General features: G+C 35.2%; 1 protein-coding gene across 1 annotated transcript in view; it reads left to right on the top strand.

The window, feature by feature from the left end:
• The window catches only part of LOC100748169, a 247,496-nt gene that overhangs the window by 214,522 nt on the left and 25,319 nt on the right, over nt 1-7,655 (top strand). The window lies entirely within an intron of this gene.

Below are 7,655 nucleotides of genomic sequence, written 5' to 3'. Positions count from 1 at the left end.
TTCCCCCCCCCCCCTCTCTCTTTTTTTTCTTTTCCCGACGATACAGTCCTACGACCCACATATTCCATAGAAACGAAGCTCAACCCCGGTTATGTTACGAGGACAATATCTAATAAAAAGCAGAGTGAAGTGGCTCCGAGGGTGATGAGACTTGCTCTTTTATAAAGCTTTCACCGGAATTTTTCTCGTCATTGCGTTCGTCCCCGTCGAATCGCACCGGGAAAGGGAAGATTGTATAAGTGACAATTCGGAGGTTTTTATAGGACTGATGAAATCCCGGACATTTTATTCCGGGATTATCGTTCTGTACGCCTCCCGTTCAAACGTTATTTTCTGAGAAAAATGCTTCGTAAACGTGTTGATGATAGCAGACGTTCTAAGCTATGATCTTAAATATCTCCCCCTTATAAGAATTTAAATTGACACCGTTAGCGGAGGAAAGGAATAGGTGTGTATATTTTTGCTATATAACTTAAGATAGTAACATTTTGCTTAAACACAGGGAGGGTTACTTGGTATTCATCGTGAGGTACGGGTATAATATTTTTCCCTTTATAAGAATCTAACTCAACATGTTCGTGATAAGAGTATATTACAATAGCTATGCAAAGTTATATTACAATATTTCCATGTGTTCGATAGATTGTAATACTTGTACATTAGAATGTGAAGGGCAGATACTGTTTGATTTAAAAAGACAAATACTTTGACAGGTACAATTATATCTTTGAGTATTATTGAATGATGTACTCACATTGCGGTATTCGTGAGTGAATTATATCTTTGCAACCTGTCTTATATAATACAAAATCGAGAAATAATGAACAATTTTAACCAGAAAACATCTACATTCGTACAAATGTTAATATGATATAATTTATTCCTAAGAAAGGCGACATCAAAAGGTAGCGAAACTCTAAATAGAAAAATTGTTATGTCCACGAAATTGGCAATCCGAGTGATGAATTAACTCGTGTTTTCTAATTAATAAGTTTAAGAACTTGTAACTGTAATTACATAGTAATTAAATACCATAAATTTTAAAAACATGTAAATCACGTTACAACAATATTTTCTTCTTAAAACGAATAATTCTTGTATCAGGCAACTTAAACACAGAACTCAGTGGAAGTGTTTAACAGGTTACCAGATACCAAGTAATTCACTCCGTACTAGCTATGGTATGCTATATCCTAACAAATCATTATCTAAGCAATTAACATTCACCGGTACAAGTTCGTTAAGCTGTACAAAACAAACAGTTGTGCAGTACACAATCTGCACTAGCAATCAGCTTAATCGCCTACTGCACAATTCTAAACGGGCAATCGTTGCACAAATTCCGATACGCCATCCTGAAACAAGTACGAAGTATATTAATCTCTGACGACCTTGACACTGGCTCGTCAGAAATTGCAAGCTCTAACATCATTATCCGTCGAGTTTAATCGATTCGTTCTAGCTGCAGCCTCCACCTACGCTGAAACTACGTGTTCCATCCATTTACTCTGGTCCCTGTTCGCTTAACTTTTTCATCGCGATCGTCTCTGCATAAAATCATGCATTGTATAGTAATAGCGTATTTACTGATAATAAATACAATAAATGATTGTATGCAATTATAGTATAAAAAATACTATACCTGTTGGATTAAGAACGTACAGAGATTACAAAAATATTTGTACACACTTTCTTTTCCAATGAAGTATTCTTTTATCTATGATTAAAAAATTGACCTCTAGTTCTCTCTAATACATGTAAATAGTGAAACTACTGAGAAAGCATATTAAGCTCTTCTTGTGACAAATTGATATAAATTTTTATAATATACTAAATACTAAATACTATACATTACTACCTTTTTAACATTAAAGTATTATATTGTTAATTATTATCTTCTTGAAGTATTCTTTAGTTGCTATCTTCTTTACAACAATCTGAATCTTCACAATTCTGTGAAATACATCCTTTCGTGATGAATCATTATAATAATAAAAGGCTTAATATCGTCTATAGTTATCAAAAGGGTTAATATCAGTTCTGGGGAATAATCCGGTGAATATTTCGTCGACTTATCTGACAGTACGTGTAAACATAGCGTGCACGCGACGCGTAACAGCGCATCGCGTTATCTGTGGCGATTGCCAGCTAGGGGTCGTCGCTCGCCGGCACTAATAGATTCATTAGGGGTAGACTGTACACCCTTCGAGTGCATAGCGAACCCTAAATGTATGCGCGTGCAGTCTATTTCTACGTCACGCGCCCCTTCGAACGTTTACTCCGTCGCAGGCAACGTGTATTCATATCCAGTTCATTCTAGCGCGCAACTATTGCGTTGATTCATTCACCAACGCTTTCTCGACGGTGTTATCGATTTGTTCGCGTGAATTCTGCTTTACCACCCATATTACGTAACTCTGTGTACCCGTGTGCATTCACTGTTTCGCGCGTACGACGCCTTCCCTCGAGGTGTGAGTATCTGGCTTGTATTTCTGATAGTACTTGTTACGTGTAAGCTTGTAGATAGCGGAGATTATGCCAAGTTGATTAAGTTGATTAACTCGATTGTGGGAGCACAGTGTCGTTATAATTAATCTACAATCGTTAAACTACAATGTGTTCATGCAACTTTATGTTTTTTTATGAATAAAGGTGTAGGAATTAGAGATTTATTTGATTTATAATGACAAATGCTATTAATGAATATGTGAAAATATTACAATATGTGCTCTAGTTTGAATATCTTTAGAAATGTATACAAATTCGCGTTCTAATAACTACTATAAATATTACAATACAATTATACAAATAAATACTACGACACAATTATACAAACACTCTAATAAACACTAATTCAGTACTTCATTATGAGTGGTTGCTTATATTATAGAATACAATTATATATTTATAGTATACTTCAGGATTTCACCTGATCAATTCTTTGTCACTAAGCTTCTACGATTTCACGTTAGTATACCAATTATTATTTATTATTACGACGTGTTTATTCATCAATTTATTCATCGACGTATACAATATAAGAAATATCATTTGCTATCATAATTAATTTCACATGAACCAACCTAATACATCTAACATTCTAACCATCTACAAACATATCCATCGACGTCGCCGATTTACCCTTGCGACTCTCTATTCAATAACTCACCCTGTAATACGAGCACCTTAGCTTCTCACGTGTTTACGCACTTGGTGTTCTTGTGCGCGATACATCACTCGCTAAGCACTCAAACAACCGCTCACTGACTCACGCACCGTGTTATCTACAGATTCTAGTCGAGTATCCTTGCGTTTCCACCGATTCGCGCGATATACGTATATCAGTTGTTTGGACGAGCTTGATGGTAGCTCGTTTACTTCATAACTCATTCGGTCATTCAACGACTCGTACTTTCCCCTGCAGCATCCCTTCCTGCACCCTGCGGATAACTCGCAAATCTGATTATCGATCGGTAATCAATATTGGTGCAATTTGGCCCTACGCCAACCTAGCATGTGTATGCTTGTGTGTGTCGTGTGCGTGTCCTTCGTCGAACCAAGCGGGGCGGCTTACCGGCTGACCCAATGGAGGGGATGATTGAAAATAGTGCACGTGCGGCACAGCTAATCGCGCTTTGAGCGACTTCAAACGAATCTCTTAGTATGTGTCTTTGGAATGGATATTTTTGAAATTTAATTTGTTTCATTTGTATAGAAAATGATTTTAATGTTTGTAGCGTCAATTTTTAGTCAAGTTTTTCGTGAATGGGTTGAAATTACCGCGATTTAAATTTTCATAGTACAGTGCAATAGGGGTGTCGAGGAAAAAGGTTGAACCATGTATTTGGTATTTCCTAGCCAATGAATTTTTTTTTTTTTTGTTAATAATGAAATTGTTTTCTTAAATTTCTCAGAGGTAGGTAGCTAATTATAAACGAGTCTATTATATTGATTTTGACTCGTAATATAATTTAAGACGTATAATCCAATAGGTTCAATATTAAGTAGCTCGGATCAACGATTCAAGTGTACAGAGCACTAAGTAGTTTATGTCAATGGTTCGTACGCCGTAGGCTACTATGCGGGTAAATAACAATGATTCTCATTATTCCTTAGTAAATGTTAATTGCAATTATCGACGTCTATAAAATCAAAGGAAATAATGATTGTGGTATACGTATAGTAACGGGAGTTCGTCTTTTATTTACCTGCTCTATTAACCTTCACAATATCTCAAGTGATTTGTTCTGTATACAATTTAACCTCATCAAAATAAGTATCTGATTACAGTATTACATCGCAACTTCATCTTCATTCATTTCTTAATGAACAAAGCTTTCATAAAACCCTAATCGTTACTTGCGAAACAATTACATTAGCGTTTAATTTGTACCTCAATCGTTGGCAGAAGTTTCCTTGATGGAAACATCGCGAGTCCGCATTTAATTTCCTTCTTCTAGCTTGATACGCCCTCACGGATATCGATTTCTCGTTTAGGAAGCAATCAACCAGCACGAGCAAGCGGTTTCCTTAATACGTTTATTTCTCTCCAGATTTGATCCGGTGTCTTGTGTAAAACGACCGGACGAACCAGCTGCGGATGCATATTCATGCTACCTTTCATTTTCGTTCACAACTGTCGTCTAACCCCTTCCTATAAAGCGCTATCATATTGGTCTAATATAATTTTTCAAGCATATTGCGCTAACTGTAGTCAGTGCGTCGATATTGTATTTTTTGTTCGTATCGTTACTCCGTTAAAAATGTTGGTCGACTGGTAAAATGTTTTATATGCAATTTTCTTCTGATATGAAGAATTCACGTCTGTTTCAATATTCATCGCATTTATTAGTTTGCATTGGAGAAACGCGCGTTTGACGGATAATAAAAAATTTCCATTGTCCTTTCAGGTCTTGTTCTGTACGATTCGTGACATATCTTGTTAGTTCGTGTTGATATCTCTTGTAAAATTGTTAGTGGACTATTTGATGCGATGTTAAGAACGAAGTTTATACCTGTTTTTGACAATAAGTGTATAGTATTTTGAAGAATTAATAAAATAATTGTAACTTTCTCTTAGAAACTACTTTTCTGATAAAGTTTATTTCACAAAAGAAAAAGAAATATATCTAAACACATATATCATTTATATAAGAAGGAGAAAGTTCAGAATTTATTTTATTTACAAAGAAATCTTCAGTTTGGTGTTTATCCTTTTCTTATATAAGTTTCTAAACGTCAATAGTTCACGAGCAACGACATCGCGAAAATCCAAGAGCGATATCGTATTTTTTTGTGCATCGTGCATGCATCACCTACGTTAACGTCGTTGACATGGAAACATGATGGATGTTTTGGACGTGCGCCATTTCAACAACGCATCAATTCGCCATACATATCGAACGGTCGCAAGGTGTATTTTTTCACTTACGAACTACTTCGTATCTTTCAATATTTTGAATTAAATTTTACATAAATCATACGCACAATTATATGACTGAATTGTATAATTGATATTTTATATTCCATATTCTAAAATTTATCAAAAATGTTCTTATTTAATACCAAAACTACTTATTACTATAGCATCATAAAACCTTAATTTAAAAGGGTTGTCCTTATCCGCACTAATTTACAAAAAAATCATTGAAATGTTCAAAAATTTCTATACAAATCTACAAATTGGTCATTCTTGTAGTTTCAGTATTAATGAAATGTACTTATGTGTTATAATAAAAAATTCAATATTTTAGATAAAAAGTGGTACATTAGTTGATTAGAAAATGATATAACAGAGTCTTGTTTCTACTTCTTTATGTGTTCGTTTTCCCAGTTTCTATTTCAAATTTCCTCAATTTAATTCTATAAAGGAATGCTTTGTTCTTTCTCCGAAATGAATGGTTCGATTGAATTCTTGTATGCTTCGCAGTTCATTGTGGCGAGAGTAGGACAAGTTATACAATCGGAAAGAAAGATGAAAAGGAATTGTGCGAGACCGTGTCTGTAATTTCGTGAAAAGGTGTGTGCGTGTTATATAATAATTTTCCGGATTCATTGTTCAGGAATTAATTTCTCATTTCTCGTTTCATCGTTTGGGCGCGGCCTTTTATATTCGAATGGAGAACGAAGTTCCACGGACCTCGTGATAATGAAAATGCCTGAAAATAGGTAATAAGTTGATTCGCTGTATTCAACGTAAATTCATACGTTTTTTCCTCTAAAGGATCCCGCATATTAACATTTGCTCGTTTCTTTCTTATTGGAATCATGAATCATACGTAAATCACCGTGGTCGTTTCAGAGTACGTTTGTATAAGGTCTCTTCTTTTTAGAATTTGATTTAGAACAGAAAAATTAAAAATGGAAGATATTATGGATATATTCCATTGCTATTCGTTACTCATATATTACTATATATTACTCATATATTTCAATACTATTGTCTTGCTTCTAGATATTAGACTTCGCCAGTGATATAACATGTCGTTAGTCAGACATTTTTACTTTAAGAAGATGTGAGTTGCGGTATAATTAGTATTTGAAAAAATATCTTTGAAAGAATTATTCCATTACTAGCTCTCAGTAGTGATATAATGCGTTATTACTCAGACATTTTCTTACTGTCTATATCAAAGTTATAAATTGAATATTATTATATATATACGTTAATTTGTAGTCTTATTACTTGGAAAAATATCACTAGAATGATTATTCTATTGCATGTAATCGTCTGTACACGTAGATATAACATATTATTGATTAGACATATCCCTCATATTTTCTATATTGAAGTTATAAATTGAACACTATTACATCAAATATGTACAGTATGTTAATTCACATTCTTGGTATTGCTCGCAAGGAAGAACGTCTGTGAAAACATTATTTTATCGCCTTCATTTTGTCATATGCGGTGAGAATATGTTTAATTCGATATTTACAATACTCTTTAATCTTATAAGAATATTTACAGAAGCGTAATAAGGTTGTTCCAAAAGTTTCTTTCGTTTTATAAGGAAATAGTAGATGCACAACATTTTTTACTTACCAAGTAAAAGTACAAAGTAGAAGATAAGTGATCGAATTTCCATGATATTCTCCAATTTTCTTAATTTTGCCTCACAAAATATTCACATCCTGTTAAAGCTCCTGAGCGGTTTAACGAGACAGTGGCACCGGAGATCAGACAGAGATCCCGATAATAATTTTTTGCTTCCATCGGGAAACTTTCTCGCGAAATTTGGGAAGGCGGTTCCTGTCAGAAACAGCTTTTGGCGTGGTTTATGGTGTGCCTCTTGCACTTACCACCCTAGCCAAGGAGGAGCAAGGAAGGATTTCGGTAAAGCCCTCCGGCCGAGCATAATGCTCCCATTATCTCCAGTCCTTTCGTCTATACTGCGTGTGCACGTTGCTTCGCTAATGTACCGGGTGTCCATGTAATTTCCCACCTCCTGCGATCCGCCGAGCCGATTTCCGTTTACCTAAGCATGCTTGTGACACGATCGTAAACTCGGGGTACAAGACGATCCCGGAACGACGTTGAAACGAGTGAAAGTGTACGAAGAAAGAGGATAGAAAGAAGGTAGAACCCCGTGTCAGCCGGCCAGAAACCATTACGGTAATATCTCGCGGGGCGAACAAGTGATTTTTAAGAA

Source organism: Bombus impatiens, unplaced genomic scaffold, assembly GCF_000188095.3.
Source record: "Bombus impatiens unplaced genomic scaffold, BIMP_2.2 scf_0418, whole genome shotgun sequence".
Taxonomy (NCBI): domain Eukaryota; kingdom Metazoa; phylum Arthropoda; class Insecta; order Hymenoptera; family Apidae; genus Bombus; species Bombus impatiens.
The sequence above is the reverse complement of the archived record's forward strand: the minus strand, read 5'-3'. Positions and strand labels throughout refer to the sequence as shown.